The 20,474-nt window shown below is 41.5% G+C and overlaps 1 pseudogene; it reads right to left on the bottom strand.

The window, feature by feature from the left end:
* Positions 1 to 18,901: 18,901 nt before the first annotated feature.
* On the bottom strand, positions 18,902 to 19,725 carry LOC117714975 (T-cell-specific guanine nucleotide triphosphate-binding protein 2-like; annotated as a pseudogene).
* Positions 19,726 to 20,474: the final 749 nt, after the last annotated feature.

Here is a 20,474-nt window from a genome sequence, read left to right as displayed (position 1 = left end):
TGGCATCAGACATTCTGTTGGTCAATCAGAGAGTTGATTTGCTCCAAGCCCATGTAGAACAACTCACAGATGTGGTTCAAATGAGCTACATGTCAGCAACCCCACATCTATGTATTACACCTCTGAGATTTATGAACGATACATCTATTCAAAGCCATAATCTTTCTGCTTATTTACAAGGGAATTGGACTGGGGAGCTGGACCAGATGCAGCACAATTGCAGATCCGGATCTTGAGCCTTGATGGAACATGAGTGGACCCTGTCACTTCTGGTGATTTTACTTCTTGGCTTACCTCTGCCTTATCTTTCTTTCTTAAAGGGTGGGGATAGGCCTGTTTGGTACAGCCCTATGTTGTGGATTAGTGTTCATGTTATGGTTGGTCTGCAAGCTCAGAGCATAACAAAAACGTGACAAGGTCGCTATCGCCCAAGCACTCATAGCCTGGAGCAAGGATCTTCCCCTGAAATTTGGCTATCTATGCTAAGAAAGTAACTGATGACTGAGACCCTCAGTCGATGCACCCCAAGGGTTCAGCCCATTGCACTGGGTCAATGAGAGGTCTAATTCTAGACAGCCTTTGCCTGAATAACTGTGGTACCTGAATATTTAGAGGTGTTTGCGAGTGGGTACTTGACAGGGAATGTTCCACAAGTGTGGATAGATTTCCCGAAAGTATGCCTGATTGCACAAAGGTTTGATGCCAAAACCTTCTCTCCGAGCACAGACGGCCGCCAGGCGCTCCAGAGTGGTGGCTCCCTTTCTCCGACAAAAGGCATCGAGATGGGTATGGGAAGTATTACTCATTGCACGATGACAAGAGAAGAAACCCATTACAATATCTCATTTTGCACAGGGGATCAGGCCTCTGCTTTCCCTCACTGAGTTGGTGCCGCGCTTGATAGGCAAAAGGCTGTTCCATCTTAATAAAATTGATAGGGCGAGATGTTAGGAGCCGCAGTGAGCGTGACAGCATTTGCCATTACAAGATGGCGTGGGCATCCTGTGCTCCCACTAGTAAACAACTAACTGCGCAGGTACAAAAGGCAAAAGCGCGCCAAAGTCACTGCCCATCCCGGGGCGTATTATGGGTAATGAGTGAACAGCCAATCAGAAGTGAACACGCCACTCTTGGGTACATATAGCAGTGCCTTTTCCGGGCTTGGGGTCTTTCCGCTTCTGCTGATACAATAAAGCCTCGCTGTGGTAACCACCTGAACACTGCCTCACATGTCTCTTTCGCAAGCAAAGGGGACTCGGAAGGGGCACGGAACAAACTATCTTCCTGCTATAACCCCACCTAGGTGGCAGCATCTTTATTTGTACTCAGGAATGCCTTCCAGTCTTGGGCCTCTCCCACCCATAGGTGGGCCTATTGTTTGAGGCTAGATTCACATTCACCTGGAAGTGTCCTGGAGTGGTGAAAATCTTACATTCAGTTCCTCATTCTGGAACCTACATTCTTGTTCAGGTATAGGATAAAGGAAAAGCCTGTATATATAATTTTTCACTCTATACTGCTCACCTTTTAAAAACAAGAATATAATTAATTTTGTAGGTAAATAGATAAAAGTACAAAATATCATCCTGAGTGCAGGAACCGAAATTCAAAGGTGAATGCATGGTATATACTCAGTTATAAGTGGATTTTTACCATAAAGGACAGTATAACCATGCTACACTCTAAGAATCTGAAAAAGAAGGCAGGCCAAAGTGAGGATGCTTGAATCTCAATTAGAAGGGAGAAGAAAATAGTCATAGGAGGTGGATGGACAGAGGGAATTGGATGGAAGAGTGTTATAAAGAGGGGAATGGCAGGTTCAGAATCAGGTGTGGGGAGAGACAGGAGAGAAGGTCAGAGAGCCAGAAGAATGAATGGTTTCTGCAACTGGTGGGGATATAGTAGTGGGGACATGTTGGGACATGCCAGAAACCTGTGATGGGGAGGATCCCAGGAGTCAATGGGGATAACTTTAGCTGAGACTCATAGCAGTGGAGATGTGGAACCTGATAGTTCTATAGCCAGACACAACTCCAATGGAGGGATAAGTACACCAACCCACCCCCAAAACTTTAAACCCAAAATATGTCCCGTGTATAAAAAATAAAAGGGCAAAGACAGACCAAAGATTGAGAAAATGGCCAACCAATAACCAGCCCAAGTTGAGACCCCATTCATGGACAAGCACCAATCCCTAACACTATTAATGATACTCTGTTATGCTTGCAATCAAGAATCTAGGTCCTCTGGAAGACTGCCTCAGCCCATAGAGATTCGATGAGATCCTAGGGAAGGGGGTCAGAAGAATAAAGGGACAAGAGACACAAGGACAGAGAGCAAGTCTGGAATTCTGCTCAAGCTCTGAAACTTTAATTTTGAGGGCAGGTTATAAAATCACAACAAAACGTAAAGTTTAGGCGAGGGTCACTGCTTAGGGCTATCCCACTATTGAATCATCATTGTCTAAGACCATCACACTGTCATATCCTTATTGCCCAAGACCATCCTACTGTTAGAACCAGCTCCCCAAAAAATGCCAGACGTTCTTTAATTTCTTGAGACCTGACACCCATAAACATCCTTTCTTAATCTTGTACCGACTAGGCTTTCCAGAACAGCAGGGAATTTTCTGGGTTTGACTCCCAGCATAAGACTACACCCAGTAGCTAACTGAATCAAGTGCAGAGATACACAGTCAAACATTGGACAGAACTTAGGGACTCTTATTGAATAACTGGGAGAACAAGTGAGATATCCAAATTGGATAGGAGCTCCAAAAGGAAGACCAGCAGAGTCAACAAGCTGGACTCTTGGGGGCTCTCAGAGACTGAACAACCAACCAAAGAGCATAGACTAGACCTAGGCCTGCTACACATATGTAGCAGATGTGCAGCTTGGCCTTCCTGTAGGACCCCAACAATTAAAGCAGGAGCTATTCCTAAAACTATTGCCTGTTTTTGGAATTCATTTCTCTAACTGTGCTGCCTTACCTGGCTTCAGTGCAACAGAATGTACCTAGCCCTGCAGAGACTTGAGGACTTGATGACTTGATAATGTGACCACTAATGTCTCAGATGTTATGAGTTATTCAATAGCTATTTGAGGTAAGGTTTTAGATTTACTCCACTGAAAGAAACATATGTCTATTACTAAGTTGTAGCCAACAAGCAAGTTTTCAGAGGTCACAGAGCATGGGAACCAACTTACATTATTTGCTAAATAAAATCAGTGTCAAACTACCCTCAAAATTTATTTCTCTCTATACACAGAATAATACATCTCTCAGACTTCATTAGAGAATTGTAGGTAGTAGATGGAAGCCAAAACAAAGGCTCACCAAAGGTCAAGTGTAGTGAATAAATGTCAGTTGTGTGCTCCACCATAGAAAGGACATCTATAGCACAAAGCCTCAGGACCCATTACAGAAGAGGGGCAGAAAGATTGCAAGAGCCAGAGATTGTTTATTGTTCATTCATGCTGTATCCTTTCAAAACTGTCTGTTTATTTCATTACCCACTTATGCAATGGACTGGTAGGTTCCCTGTTGATTACTTCAGTTATCCTCTAAGTTCTGTGTATGTTTAGGAAATAGTTCCATGTTGAATGTATAGATACCATGTGTTCTGAGGGCTCAGCTACTCATTATTTTGAATCTCTCAACATCTCCATTTACAAATTCTCAACAGAATCTCCCATTGCTACATAACATAGAATCACATAATGTACATCAAGCCTGGGTTAGTAACCTGTCCTCAATAATCCACCTTGAAAGTAAAATTCAGAAGAAGGAAATTTTATTCAATGTTGGCTATACTGAAATATTGGGGGCAGGGTCAGGGCATGATACATCCAGATAACTATCAGATTTATGACGTCCTGAAATGAGATGGAAGATTAAACACAGGGCCAAAGATATGCACACTGAAGCAGCCCTGTTCAAGGTGTGGTCCTGCCCATTATGGGAGTGACTACACTTGTATCTATCATTCTACAAGACCCTGAGTAACATCCCCTGCTTCTCCTTCTACCAGCATGAACTCCTATGGAAAGTTTCATTTCCTAGGGATTCATTGTTCTCATAGATGAAAATTAGAGAAAACAAGTGTCTCTTAAGAATGGCTTTACTTTGTCATGTACAATACACCATGTTACACTCAGACAAAGAACATACCAGGAAGCTTTGTCTCCTCAAGCACTGAGGTTTTTGTTTAGGGCTGTATCACTGTGGGAGGATATTCTAGACTATGCATACAGTAATATACACCTGCATCCTCAGCCTCCACTCTGCTGATTCTCAGAGTGAAATCTGTTCCTGACCCACTGCCACTGAACCTGTCAGGGACTCCAGAGGCAAGATTGGACATCCAATATATGAGGAGCTGAGGAGACTGGCCTGGCCTCTGCAGAAACCAAAACAAGTAAGTGTTGCCATCACTATGCAGGAGACTCTTATTAGACTTGCAGGAGATTGAAACTGACTCTCCAAGAGTGACAGGATTGGAGAGTGTGGCCTGGGTCATCACAATATCCCCAGTGGCTCCTGAAATAGAAGAAATGAAATGTTATGCACAAACATGATGATATTATGTTACTTTATCAACTTCTTAATTACTGAGGTCATGACTTTCACTCATATTCTAAAAATATTCAACATAAAATACTTAAGTAGAGAAAACATGGAGACTCTCTCAAAATCACCTAATCCTTCTGCTTTGAAACTTCTTCTGAGCTGCCACAAAAAGCATAGGTTTCCATCCCCTCACCCTCTAAGCCTCACAAGCCCATTCATGGAGAAAAGGCTAGAAATCTCATACATGGACAGAGTATACATCTGCATCATCAGGTCCCCAGAAATGACCCATCCCTCCACATTCTCTTTGATCTTTGTTTTTTTTTTTTCCTCACCAGGGATCCAGAGCACAAGCAGCCCCAGGAGCTGAGCCAGGCACCTCATTCTAAGAACTTGATAGAAAAAAGTCTTGAGTAGTCAAGACAACAAGAGAGGCTAGCTTTTGTCTTGGACCTGTAGGGAAGATCCTCCCTAGGGAGCAATATGCAAATCCCCTGCTTGGTACAGCTGTGTGAAAAGTAGCAAGCTGGAGGAAAACCTACTTTAGCAATGAAGTGTTACAATGGGTCTTCTCTGTAAAAAATAAATAAATAAATAAATAATAAAAATTGATTATAGTCTCTGCTGCCTACAGCAGAGAGCAGTTGGACTCCACTGTGAAAGGCTAGATCAGCATAAATGGAGACACACAATCTGAAAGAATTGGACATGCTAAGATACCCCCACAGAACAAAGGCTATCAGTTTCAACACTTTGCATTTGGTAATACTTTTCAGCATAGCATCTTCCTGTCTAATTCTACCTGATTTTTTGTTTTAATTTTGTCAGAGGTGGGAACCCAATGAAGGAAACTGAAACGTATTCCACATATCTACATGAGGAATGACTCTGTAATGGCCATTTACCACAAGAATGTTGGTACACTGAAGACTGAAAAAGAGCAACTAAGTTATAAAAATACATATGTAATTCCCAATGGTCAGTTATCACTTAGTTAAATGTTCTTAGTCAAAATTCTACGACTTAGGTACAGTACACAAACAGATAGACACAGCAAGCCATGAGCTAATTCAGAGTGGGAAGACTTAAATGCCGTTTCTTCCATATTAAAACTCAAGAAATTGGGTCAAAGTTTCTGCAACTCAGGCCCTGAGGCTTCAGCTAAAGACTATATCTTCAAATTTATTAAAGAGTTCCTCATGAATGGCTACTCCAGGTTGTTTGTGGGTCTATTTGTTTGGAATACCTTTTTCCAGCCCTTTACTCTGAAGTAATGTTCATCTTTTCGGCTGAGATGTGTTGCTTGTATGCACAGAATGACTGATCCTGTTTATACATCCATTCAGTTAGTCCATGTCTTTTTGTTGACGATTGACATCATTGATGTTGACAGATATTAATGGCCCATGATTGTTAGTTCCTGTTATTATGATGTTGGTGGTAGTACTGTGTGTTTGTGTGTCTGTGTGTGTCTGTGTGTGTCTGTGTGTATGCATGCATGTATCTTCTGGTTTTACTGGAGTGGAATTAGATTTCTGTGTTGTCTTCAGTCTAGTTACCATCCTTGTGTTGAAGCTTTCCTTCTAGTATTCTCTATAGAGTTGTAGATGTAGAAAGATATTGTTTAAATTCCCCAGGTTTTCCATATCCAGGATTGTATCAGTTTGTGTTTTCTTTATTGCTTTTATTTCCATTTTCCATAAACAGTCTTGTTCATTTTTTCACCTGTTTAATTGTGTTTTTCTGTATTTCTATAAGGAATTTATTTATTTTCTCTATAATGGTATCTATTATCTTCATAAGATTAGACATAAGGCCATTTTCTTGAAATTCAGGAATGTTAGGATATTCAGAACTTGTTGTAAAATACCGAGGTTCTGGTAGTATCATATTGCTCTGGCTTTAGTTGATTGTATTTTTACACTGGCCTTTAGCCTTCTGGTTATCCCTAGTTTTTGTCTTTTTAGTCCTTTAGGGGAGAAAACATCCAAAGATGCAGATAGAGCTGGTGGTCCCTGATGGTTGAGGCCTCTGTTTATCCTGGGCAGCAGAAGGTCTCCAGGGATGTAGATAGAGTTGTGGCTCAGAAAATGTAATAGAATGGGCAGCACATTGCTTGAAACTGCTGGTTATGTCCAGATGTGCAGGTAGAAAATTGGGGTTGGGGTTTCACTTGATGGTAGCTGACAGTTGTAGGCATCTACATTGTAGTTAGGTGTGTGGACAGGAAGATGTAGTAAAGAAGGGACAGGGCAGATCTCATGGCTGTTGGGCTTACAGGGAACTCAGCAGGCAAGAGCTTGGAGTTTGAGGAACTAACCTGGTTGTCTCTGGCCAGCCAAAAGCCTTCGGGAATTCAGGCAGAGCTTTGGCCAAGGGAAATGAAGTTCAGATAGGACAGGATGGAGCTCACAACTGCTAGGTTTCCTCAGAGTGGCTGCCAAGTGGGGAATTGGGGTAAGGTTCTCACCTGTTAATCCTTGATAGAAGAGAAAGTAAGGAATAGCCCTGAATGTACTAGCAGAGGAGAGAACTTCCTGAACTGAACACCAATACCTCAGGCACTAAGATCAACAATTAATAAATGGACCCACCTGAAACTAGAAAGATTCTATAACAACAAAGGACATCAACAAGAAAAATCAGCACCCTACAATTTAGGAAAGATTCCACCAACTTGACATCTGGCAGCAGGATGACATCCAAAATTAATTAAAAAAAAAAAAACCAAAAACAAAAAACCCAAGATACTAGATATGAGCAAACTAAATAACCCAATTTTAAAAGTGGGGTACAGATCTAAACAGAGAATTTTCGACAGAAGTGTCTCTAGTGGTTGGAAAGCTGTGGAAACCAGCAGGTGGTATACACTGTAAGAAGGCAGGCCTCAATAACAGGAGAAAGCCTGAGATTCCAAGGTCCTTATTGACATGATGAATGGTAGATGGTCTGGATGTGCACCCCCCACTTAAGCCAGGGGGAACTTGATTTAAATAGGGAGGGAAAAGAAAGGAGGGTCACTTAATTAGCTATACCTGCTGGCCTTTAGGTAACTCATTAATATGGGAATCTCTCTAGGGCTGAGGCCTGGAGTCATGCCCTCTACCTGTGCTGGTGACACCTTTTTGGGAGGGGCTGTATTGTCCTTACAAGACTGAACTACACTAATCAAATGGAAGTCTTCACCACATGTCAGGAGCCTGGATTCTGGGAGCATGGTGGAATAGATACCCATCCCTCACAGGCAATGGACACCTGTTGGGTCTCTGTGCTATTTCCAGCCAGTGCTTCTGGAAGACCCCCAAAAGGGGACCCTCACCCAAGTACGGACCTGCACGAACCCAGGGACACACGAGAAATCATCTTGATGCAATTGCAGAGGAGGTTTAATGACGAGGGCCCTTGAGCCAGAACATATCTCACTAAGGAGATAGAGGTTCCGACCCAGAACCCAGGAAACTTGGGATATTTATGGGTAGGGGTCGGGGAGAGCGGGAAAATTTGGCGCAGTTACATATGATTGGTTGCACTTTCGCGCAGCTACACATGATTGGATATTTCAAACATCAGCAACTTGCAGAACTGGCAGAACTTGCAGAACCTTGGACCTCCCAGAAAGGGCGGAAGAGAGAAGTAAACACCAGATAGCCCATTACTCACTTGGGCTTGTTTGGACTTGTCTGGGCACGCCCTTGCATGCCTTTATTTTTGGTCACCCTGCCCTTGCTGGGACTTAATATTTTATTATGACTAAATTTAACAAATTGTTGGTAGTCTTTGCTGACCATGAATTTTTTGTTGTTGTTTCAACGCTGCTTTCAAATTTTATTTTCACACTTCTACCAAAACCCAAAGCCATCCTATCATGGTCCCACAGGAAGCATTTAAGAAATGTTCAGCATCCTCATTCATCAGAGAATTGTAAATCAAAATGACTCTGAGATTTCAATTTACCCCGTCAGAATGGCTAAGATCAAAAACACAAGCAACAGCTCATGCTGGTGAGGATGTGGGGCAAGGGAAACATTCCTCAATTGTTTGTGGAAAAATAAGCTTCTACAACCACTCTGGAAATCAATCTGGCAATTTCTCTGAAAATTGGAAATAATTCTACCTCAAGACCTGGTTCTACCACTCTTGAAAATATACCCAAAAAAGATGCTCCACCATCTCACAGGGACCCTTGGTTAACTATGTTTATAGCAGCTTTATTCGTAGTAGCCAGAAACTGGAAGTGACTAAATATTTCTCAACTGAAGAATCGACAAAAATATGTGGTTCATTTATATAATGAAATACTAACCAGACATTATAAAAAGGAAATCATTAATTTTCAGGCAAAATGATGGAACTAAAAATATCATTCTACTGAGGTAACTTAGAATCAAAAGGACATGTATGGTTTGTACTCATTAATAAGTGGATATTGGTTATAATGTACAGGATAACCTTATGCTACAATCCACAGACTCAAAGAAGTCAAATAACAAAGAGAGCCCAAGGGAAGACAAATGAATATATTTCAGAAAGGAAAATAAAATAGATATTGGAGGTTGATAGAGGGAAGGAACTGAGTTTGAAGGGAACTAGGAGAAGAACAGGGTGGGGGAACCAAGTGTAGGGAGAGAGCAGGAACAGAAGTCTGTGGTGGGCAGCATAGAAAAGGGCATTTCTAGGACTTCCCAGGGACCTGGAACAAGTGGTGACTCTGAGACTTCTACTAGTGGTGTATATGGAGCATAAAGTGACCACTTCCTTTAGCCACTCAGGACTCCCATTGGAGAGATAAGGACACCCACTCACCCAAACACCTGCGACCCAAAATGTGTCCTGCCTATAAGATGTGCAGGAACAAAAATAGAACAGACACTAAGTGAATAGCCAAGCAAAGACTGGCCCAAATTGAGATCCATCCCATTGGCAAGAACCAGGCTAGACACTATTAATGACCCTCTGCTATGCTTGTAGACAGGATCCTAGCATTACTGTCTTCTGAGAGGCTCCACCCAGAATCTGATGGAAACAGATACAGAAACCCACAGCCAGACATGAGAAGGAGTTCAGGGAGTCTTGTGGAAGAGTTGGTGTAAGGATTGAAGAATCCGAAAATGATTCGGACTCCATAGTAAGATCAACAGTATCAACTAACCTGGGCCATTGGGGGATCAAAGAGACCGAAGTACCAACCAAGAAGGAAGCATGGGCTAGACCTAAGCCTCTGCACACATGAAACAGATGTACAGCCTTGTCTTCATATCTTTTTCCCCAATGCTGGAGCAGGAACTGTCCCTGAATATTTTGCTTGCCTGTGGATCCAGTTCTTCTAAATGGGCTGCCTGGTCTTGAAGAGCTCCAAACTCCAGAGACCCTTCCTCAAGTCTTAGGACATTTCAGCCACCCAAAAATCACAAAAAACCATACCTGGATGCAATCAGCAGAGGTTTATTAGGGGAGGAGCCGGTGGTCAAAAACAACAAGCTCTTTAGCTCCAAGAGCAGGGTTTTTGGCCCCTTGTGGTGGGTTAAAGGGTCTTTTATAGCATGGGGTGGGGGGAGGAAGGTATTTTCGCGCACTTATACATGAATGGTTGCATTTTCGCGCACTTACACATGATTGGTTGTTTTACAAATTTTGAACATAGGACTGGGAAGACCAAGAGAGGGGCAAGCAAGAACAGTGGAACATTTCAGAGAATCTAGCCCAAATGATCTAGAGTCATGTGAGATCACTCTGCACACTCATTCTTCTCAAAAATGTGGTTTTTACCATGCTATTGTGTCCTATCCTGCCATTTCAGATGACTATCTTTACTTTTTCCGGCTATAGGGCTATGGCCCCACCTAGGTGGTAGCATCTTTATCTGTAGTCAGGAATGCCTTCCTGCCTTGGGCGAGGCTTGGGGAATGTAATCCAGCAAGTGTCCTTCACCTGGAATGTGAAGGCCTGAAATCTTATTTTCAGTTCCGAGTTCTGTAAGGCGAAAAATCTACACATATTTCATAAAATGGCTTTATAATTTTTCACTCTACAGTCTGGCCTCAGTAACAGATGGTATGCCTAGTCATATAGAGACTTGATGTGTTGAATTGGGTTGATACCCAGAGGGATTCTCCCTTTTCTCAGTGTGTGCAATTAGGAGAAGACCTGAGTGAGAGTGGGACTTGTAAAACGAGGGGTTAATATTGAAATGTAAAGTCAATAAATAAATAAATGGATAAAAAAATTAAATTGAAACTAGCTTCAAGATGATTAAAGAAAATTATTGACACTACTTAACCAGAAAGTCAAGGTGATACCAGTTATGGCTGGGTCAAGTGACTCAAAGGTATCAGGAAGTCAATCTTTCCACCTCTTGGTTCAGATTTCTTTTAAGATGGCTTTAATGTCAGGTTACATTTCCCTATGGTAATGATAAAAAAGAGGCCAGAAGCTCTGGATGATGTACCAAGGGTTGAGAGAAGCTATGAACATGGTCCTATTATTCACAGTGCACTAGTATGAATTTCAGTAGGGCCGGAAATGGGGTATTTGCTTATATGGTCCTAGGCTAGGTATGTTGGTTAATACCTATAATATCTGCACTGAGGCTAAAGCAAGAGGATTAGATATTCAAGGATATCTATCCTTATCTACATAGGGAGTTGGAAGGCAACCTACAATATAGGAGATGCTGTCTAACACCAAAAATTGGTGGCAAAAACAATTGGTATCTAAACACTTATCTCAGCACTTGGGAGGAAGAAGCAGTTGGAGCTCTGTGAGTTCTAGGATGGTCTGGTCTATATAATAATTTTCCAGCCAGTCAGAGCTACACAGAGTTACTTTGTCTCAAAAACAAAATACTATAAATTACTATCACATACTTCCTATCATGCATAGATATAAATGTTTATACAGGAATTCAACAGTTCAAAGAACTTTATACTATTACTCTATATTTATAACGTCTTCTATATGCCAGACCAGCTTTAACTGACCATATACTTAGAAAGAATTTGAAGTTAAAGTCTTCCTGCTCCACTGTGCACCACTATGACCAATTTTTGCAGTGCTGGACATGAACTTCAGGGACTCAAGCATGCCAGAAAAGCACACTAAGAAGTTAACCTCCATCCAATTTTCCTCTTTTGTTTTGAAAGAGATTCTACTAAGTAACCCATGCTGGACTTCAAACTCTTGCTACCTCAACTTCCTAAGTAATACAGATGGAGAGCTTCAGGCCCAGCACTGAGTAATCCAAGTTTACTTCATAGTTTCACAATGAAGTAGTGACATAGTATTTGAGTGTTGTGACATCAGAAGAAAAATCACATGTTACAGTGCAGCCAGGTTTGCTATGTCACTATAATGCTTTAATGATATCACAGTGCAGTTTGGTGGTATAACACTGTTCTGTTATGTCACAATTCAACATTGTGATAGCATAATTCAGCATTGCAGTGCCATCACTACATGGTAATATATATGTAATGTGGCAATGTGTTGACTCAATCGAGCATTATGATACCAAAATTCAACACTATAATAGCACAATGAATCACTATGTCAGTCCAGTTGAGCATCTAATATAATGATTCATGTTTGTGATATCACAATGTGGCATCATAATATCTTTGTGATATTATAATTTAGTATTATGAGAACACAACAGAATATTTTGATAATGAAACAAATCAATGTTTTAATGCATATTGGCAAATGGTGGAATCCTGAACTGTTATAGTGAAAATTTGGGTGTCTATACAGCATTGTGATATCATAAGAGCCCTGTAGTGTCACATCACATAAGAGAATAGTGATCCTTTAAACATCTCATCTCAATGAATCTTTGTGACATCACAAAGAGACGTGCGATATGACATTTGAGTATTGCTATAACGAAATGATATAATATGATCACCGGATTCAATGATGTGATGACAACTGTATAATGTGATACCATCTCCACATTGTGATGGCTTTGTTTAATTTTATATGTGTGGGTATTTTACGGCATGTATGTCTGTGCACCATGTGTGTGGCTGATACAAGTAAAAAAGTATGGACAAAACAGTATTCTGTGGGCCACACTGTCACACACTACAGCTTCCATAATAATTTTTTTTCCTTTGGGTGGTAGATTGCAATGGCAAAGGCCAGGTACAAAGATTTGGGGAGAGGAGTGGGATTTGGATGAATAATGTGAAATTCATAAAAATCAATAAAATGTTTTTTTTTTTAAATCTGTGTGCTACTATATTTGCACTCCCAAGCACATGTATCTCAAACTGGTCTTCAACGCACTATGTAAAGAATGACTTTGAACTCCTGATTTCTTGGTTCTACCTCTTCAGTACTGGGAATACAAACTTATCACAATCACTTCTAATTTGTGCAATGCTAGGAATGGAATCCAGAGCTTCATACATGATAGGCATGATAGACTCTACCAGCTGAGCTACATTAGAAGCCTCAAGTATTCTTTAATTGGATAAAGAGAACACTAGCTACTGTACTAATATAAACTATACTTTTCTAAAATGAGATTAAAAAAAAATAAGGTACAAGTATAAATTACTTGAAAAATAGTTCCAGCTGAGTATAGTATCACATGCAGGAAGCTAGCATTCTGGAGTTGAAGTGAGAAGATTGAGAGTTCAAACACATCATCAGGAAGAAAAACAGGAAAGAAAGTTAAGTCCAAGATGTTAAGATCAGTAAGTAAAGCAGAAAAACGTCACAATTCTAAGTGCATTGCTTAATTTGTATTGCTAATTAAGGATTTATAAGTAAATAAAATTTGTTTAAAAGTATTTTGTACTGTCCATCAGCAAGCAAGAGGCAGTAATATTGGGGCAGCATTACTGGGCGATTATTTATGGGATGGTAAACCGTGCCAGGAAACTTGGTGGATAGAGCTGGTTGAGAACTCAGAAACTCACACCTGGAATGGTAGTTGCCTTCCTGCTCCCTGCCAAACTCCTGGCCTGGAATATAAGCCATACTTCCCACATAAGAAAATATGACCTGGTGTCACATAGTCACAGAAAAGAGTTCTCCATATGAATGAGGTTCCTAGAAGCCCTGAGGGTTTAGCCAATAAGCTACCTTTCTAAGACATTTCTCCCTGCAAAAGACATTTAATCTCATGTCCACCCTAAGAAGCTGGTATGGTATATACCTATTTGCCACAATAAACAGTCAATAAACAGTTTAGAACCATAGACTATCTCTTTCATTGAGAATCACTGTGGAGAGCATGGAGGGCATCTTTGACTAATGAGCCACAGCCTAAGCTTCCCACAGAAGGCCTCTCTGTGTGTTCAGTCACCAATACAGACAGGCTAAGGACCAAGCTACGTGACGGGGGCCACTGCTGATGGCAGCTAGCAACTGGAGAAAAGGGAAAAAGGGACAGAAACACACACACACACACACACACACACACACACGCACACAGAGGGAGAGAGAAAGAAAGAGAGGAAGATGCAAGACAAGTTCCACCAAGCAACTTCCAACCACTTTACACACACACACACACACACACACACACACACACACATATATATATATGTACATATGTATGTACACATATTGAATGAATGTAGTAAACTCGAATGAGCTAGCTTCAACCACCATTTTGTGTATATATATATATATTGTTGGGAGCCGCAGTGCCAAGATGGCACGGACATCCTGTCCTCCCACTTGTAAACAACTGACTGCGCAGGTGCAAAAGGCAAAAGGTGCCAAAGTCACTGCCCATCCCGGGGTGTAATATGGGGTGATGAGTGAACAGCCAATCAGAAGTGAACACGCCACTCTAGGGTATATATAGCAGTGCCATTCCCGGGCTTGGGGTCTTTTCCGCTTTTGCTGTTACAAGAAGTAAAGCCTCGTCTGTAGTGATACCCGATTACTGCCTCCGTGTCCTTATTCGCGGGTGAAGGGGACACAGAAGAGGTGCGCGTAACAACTGGAGCTGAAACCCTGGAATTTCAATGCGCCGCGGAAGACCACCCAAGTTTTGGGGCGGGTTAAAAAACTACAGGATACGAGGTCACCTTTGGAAGGTATGCTTGGGGTAGAAACCTTCGTTGCGGGTGGATATTCACCCATTGCCACCGCAGCAATAGCTAGCCTCCTATTTGCGTTGCTTTCAGCTATTAGGGCAAGTCAAGAGGTTTCAAGAGAGGTCAGCTCCAGGCTATCAGAACCAGAGTGTGTTAGTGTTAGCTGGCATCAGGCCAAGGAGCCTGGAGGTCAGGCCAAGGAGCCTGGAGGTCAGGCCAAAGAGCCTGGAGAGATAGAATACTCAAAAGGAACAAGGGCTACTGCAGAGTCCATTAAGCTTGAGGACCCTCCACCGGATGGTGGAGAGAGAACGGAGGTCAAAAGGACCCCCCTGTACTTCATTAAGGAGCCTGACTCCATAGAACTGGGCAGCTCCGAGGAGGAGACCATAGAGGAGGAAGTAGCCGCTTGTGCAAAGGATAGCCATTCTGAGATAAGACTAAGAAGGATCTTAAGTCACTCAGCCCAGCCCCACCGACCTCAGCAGGAGCCAGCAGCTTGCTCGGGCTCGAGGGTCCCCTGCTGTGCTTCTTGGCTCGGGCTGTGGGAACAGAGACACTGCGACAGGGCCTGGGTCAGACCGGTTGCAGAGGCGTCTGCGCTCTGCTATGTGTGGCGGCTTGCAGCCCGGCAGAGCAAGGGAGCGTGCCGCGAAAGGCAGACAGAGGAGGGAGACAGTCTGCCCTGAGAAGCTGCCTTCCAGCGGTGGGCACACAGGGAGTGTCCTGCGGGCTCAGAGCCAGCAATGCCAGTGATGGAACAGATGATCTTTGAGGATGTCATGGCTGGGTGCCGTGCAGCCATTGTCCCTCGTAAGAACAAGAGGATACAAGATTGGCTGAGGGCCTGCTGTGGCCCGGGGTGGGAAGCTGTTTGTGCTTATTCCACAGGTGAAAACAATTCAATTTGGGTCCCTACGCGGCTGGTGTAGATTGTGAAGAATGAAGCCAGATTGCAAGATTACGGTTCTGAGTTGGTGATAAGTATACCACTGTGGGCCATAGTCAGATCTTAAACTGTTCTCTTGCCAGTATATTCAAATGCTGAAGTACTGCCTAGTTCAAAGCTATTGAGAGTTACTTGGTTGCCCTGGCCTCAGGCGCATCCGCCAAAAGCCTGGGTCATAAATGCTACAAGTTTTCCATTAGACTTTACACTTTGTTTTGTGGCAGCAAACTTTATAACATAAAGGTAATCCACTTGGTGTTGATTTGAGAGAAAATAGATTGCTTACATCGTTAAAGATTGGTTTTTTGATTTGCCTATGTTTATAGAGAAAAGATACAACACATGTCTTTGAAGGTTTACAGTTTAAATTTAAGGTTCAAAGCTAAAGCCAAAATGCACAATTCGGCTTAGCCAAGCCTCAGAGAACAGGCCTGAGAGAGGTTACATTTACATTTGAATTAAGACTGAGCTGCAGAAGCTCAGGTGTTAAAAGCTCCTTTTGTTCTGGGTCTTCAGACCAGGCCCTAGAAATGTGCTTAAGGGAATTTGTCTTTTGTTCTCATTGTTTCTTGTGAGAGGAGGGGTAAACCTAAGACCAAAGATTTTACAACAGTCTGTGGGCTAAAGGTTATGATTATGCTGCAGAAATTAAATTTATGCCTGCTTCCCTCCATAAGTATAGCTGTGTCTGCTGATAGAGTATGGTTCAGGTTGTTTTAATTCCTCTGTATTTGGAATTGTTGAGGATGAGATGCTTTGGATTCCTCTAATATATATGTAACAATTGTTAGAGAATAAAATTGGCTTTTATCCGATATTCTCATGGGACAAAAAAAGATTGGTTATTAAATTAATCCAAAATAAAGTTCAAATTTAAGTTTTATACAGCCTAACTTGTCTTCTCCAGCTACCATTTCAATAAATGTTTACATAAAAAATATTTTTATACCATTCCTTTACATTTCTGGTAGAGGTTTGAGGTTTACAGGTAATAAATTTATTCATAATGTTTAAGAACCCATGGAGCGATATTTGTTAAAAAATAATTGCTTCAAAAAATGGTTAATGTTTTACATTTTATATGTATATATATATATAAATTTTGTTGTTGCTTTAATACAAAAGGGTAAGAGGTTAAATCCTTTGGTGTATATTATATTTTATTAGTGGATTTCTCTAAAGAAATTTTTTCTGCAAGCTATTGCTTCAATATAGCGAGCTTTTAAAATTTTTAAAATACTTGTTACTCCAAAAAAGGATTCAAAGACAGTGTCTTTCAATATTTGAGTCAAGTTGGCTTTAAAAATAGCTCAGCCATTAAAGTCTGGACTTAATTTAAAATATAAAGGCTAAACTCCCAGTGGCCACATGGTGACTCACAACCATTTGTGGTGGGGATCTAACGCCATCTTCTGGCCTGTGAGTGTACACACAAAGGAAAATAGTTTACTTTTAATCTTGATTTACACTTAGTGATTTTAAAAGTTGTTAAGAGATATTATTTGACTAAAACCTCATTTTAAGCTTAACATAGGAAGATTTTAAACCTTTGTTTAATGTTTTCAAAGGGATGCAAGTCCTAAATTAAATCATATGTATATTTTCTTGAGTTTATCTTGCTTCAACACAATTAAATTATGTGTTGTAGCCACTGTTTTAAATGTTAAAAAGGGGTATATCTGCCTTTCTCTTCTTAAATATGGTTCATAAGGTGCAAAATGTTTTGGTTACAAGATTTAATATCTCTAGCCATTTAAATAACATTAAAATTAATAAGGTGTTTAAAAATGCATCTGCACAACCGGTGTTGGTGTGTGTAGACCCTTCATTTTTCTTTATGTTATCCAACTTTCAGAATAATTCTGATACCTTGGATTGTAAAAATGTTACACGCTTTTAGCACAATGCTGGAATGGATCACTAGACCTAGTCTTGGTTGTGCATGTGCCTACCTTTGTGCCCATCTCAGTACATCGTTATGGAGACTTAAAATAGACTTTGGTCAATCAGAGAGTTGATTGGCTCCAAGCCCATGTGAAGCACCTTTGAGATTTGTGAATGATACATTTATTTAAAGCCATAATCTTTCTGCTTATTTAAAAGAAAAGTGGACTGGGGAGCTGGACCAGGTGCAACAACAATTGCAGATCCGGATCTTGAGCCTTGATGGAGTGCAGATGGACCCTGTTTCCCCTGGCGATTTTACCTCTTGAATTTCTTCTGCCTTTTCTTTCTTTCTTTCTTAAATGGGTGGGAATAGGCCTGCTTGGTACAGCCCTATGTTGTGGATTAGTATTCATTGATGGTTGGTTTGTAAGCTCAGAGCCCAGCAAAAAACGTGACAAGGTAGCTTAAAGCCTAAGCACTCGCAGCCTTAGAGCAAGCATCTCCCCCTGAAATTTGGCTATCTAGGCCAAGAAAGTAGCTGATGACTGAGACCCTCAGTGGATGCACCCCAAGGGTTCACCCCATTGCACTGGGTCGATGAGAGGTCTAAGTCCAGCCAGCCCTTGCCTGAATAACTGGTACCTGAATATTTAGAGGTGTTTGCGAGTGGGTACTCGACAAGGAATGTTCCACGAGTGTGGATAGATTTCCCGAAAGTATGCCTGATTGCACAAAGGTTTGATGCCAAGAAACCTCCCCTGGTGGCGCTCCAGGGTGGAGGCTCCCTTTCCCCGTCAAAAGGCATCGAGATGGGTATGGGAAGTAAACCCATTACAATATTTCATTTTGCACAGGGGATCAGGCCTCTGCTTTCCCTCACTGAGTTGGTGCCGCGCTTGATAGGCAATAGGCTGTTCCATCTTAAATATATAGATAGGGGGAGATGTTGGGAGCCGCAGTGCCAAGATGGCATGGACATCCTGTCCTCCCACTTGTAAACAACTGACTGCGCAGGTGCAAAAGGCAAAAGGCGCCAAAGTCACTGCCCATCCCGGGGCGTAATATGGGGTGATGAGTGAACAGCCAATCAGAAGTGAACACGCCACTCTAGGGTATATGTAACAGTGCCATTCCCGGGCTTGGGGTCTTTTCCGCTTTTGCTGTTACAAGAAGTAAAGCCTCGTCTGTAGTGATACCCGATTAGTGCCTCTGTGTCCTTATTCACGGGCGAAGGGAACACAGAAGAGGTGCGCGTTATATATATATATATATATATATATATATATATATATATATATATATACACACACACACACACACACACACATGCAAATACACATTTGGTGGCTGGGGGCCACTGATGATGGCAGCTAGCAACATCTGAAATGTAAATAAATAAAATATCCAATTTAAAAAGAAAGAAAATGTCTTCAACAAATGGTGCTAGTCTAACTGGACATCTACATGTAGAAGAAAAGTGAGCATGAACATGTGGCGTTTGTAGGCTGAGAGCTCTCTCAGAAGGGTGGTTTCTAACTTTGGGAAGTCAAGATCAGACACATCAAAGTTAGAGACTAAGAAGACTGGAGGCTCCTGGTGGGTCACTTGCTTGAGTATACTTAAAATGTTATCTCCAATCTTCTTTAATGTGTTCTCTTTACTGAATCTCCTAGGGTTAATCACTTTTTCTACCTCAAGAGCAATAACGTATGGGTTAGAACAAAATAGAAACTCCTATTCATTTGCACAATGGCTTTGGTAATTTTTATGTCACTAAATTTAGGGGGTCCAGAAGAGACAATAATGAAGAAGTCATACTCCTCTATGTTGATTTTCTTCAAATACTCATTTGGATGAAAGGCAACAAATGCAATACTTGGCAGGTCCCATAGTGTCACACTGGGACACTTTGCATATGGGTATGGTGTTCTCTCAGTGGTTGTACATACCACCCCAGTGGGAGCAGCCAAACCTTCTTCATCAGCCTCTACTCTCTGTAGAGCATTGATTAGACTGGACTTTCCAGCCCCAGTCTCCCCTATCAGTGCAATGTTCACTGAGGCTTTCTCGATGTCACTCAAAGCGTTCCTGATTGCAGAAACTGTTTCCTGAAGTTTTCTTTCCTCTGGGGATGATTCAATGAAGGCAATCAAATCCTGAAACAGGATTTTGGTTTTCATCTTGAAATTCTGAAGGTTTGTGCCAAAGCTGGAGGTCAAATCAGGATCATTTTTTGGAGAGGGTGCAAAAGAGGAAGTCTGACCCATCCCTGGAAAATGTTGATGGTACCTAAGGGAGGAAAGAACCAGGAAGGTCAACAAATTAGTTCAGCAAAAACAACCATTGGATAGCAGAGCCTAGCACTTGTCCCCACATTATGGATAGGGACTTTCTTCCCTTCAATCAAATGTACAGAATAAATAGCACTTACTCCTGGGTTTAGCTTTAAATTTGGTTTGGCTCACACTCCTTAACCTTTGACTATTTTCTTCTTTACAGTGTTTTTAGTTCTTCAAGATCAAATTCAAACCTGTATTAGCAGCATTAAGGAGGTTGTGCAATGGTCTGAGCTTAGCCTGAGCTATGATACCAAGAGGTTGTCTGGAAAAGAGATTAACCAAGTTCAATGCTCTGTCTGTCTCTCCAAATAAGGTCTTATTATGACATGCACATTGACTTTCAGGTTTTCAGTTTTACTTCAGTAATTGAAAAGAATGGTAGCAAATTCAATTGGAGAGCTCAGTTTATGATCAAAAGGAGTAGACTTAAGGATGGGTGAGACTCTTTATCTACCTTTCTTGGGTTTCCTGTGATTTTGATATCTATGAAAGGTCTTTCACTGTTTGATGCTGAAAACCCTTTGCTTTGGTAATTACAACATTGTGGTTCTTGTAGATATAGGTTCTGATGGGGAAGCTGCTACTATTATTTTGTCAAATTGGCATGACATGCCCATCAATTTGCCTTTTAAATGCTTATGTTTGTATCCATGAATTAGTATGGCTGTCAGCTTTGG

This window comes from Arvicanthis niloticus, chromosome 9, assembly GCF_011762505.2.
Source record: "Arvicanthis niloticus isolate mArvNil1 chromosome 9, mArvNil1.pat.X, whole genome shotgun sequence".
NCBI classification, from domain to species: Eukaryota; Metazoa; Chordata; class Mammalia; order Rodentia; family Muridae; genus Arvicanthis; species Arvicanthis niloticus.
The sequence above is the reverse complement of the archived record's forward strand: the minus strand, read 5'-3'. Positions and strand labels throughout refer to the sequence as shown.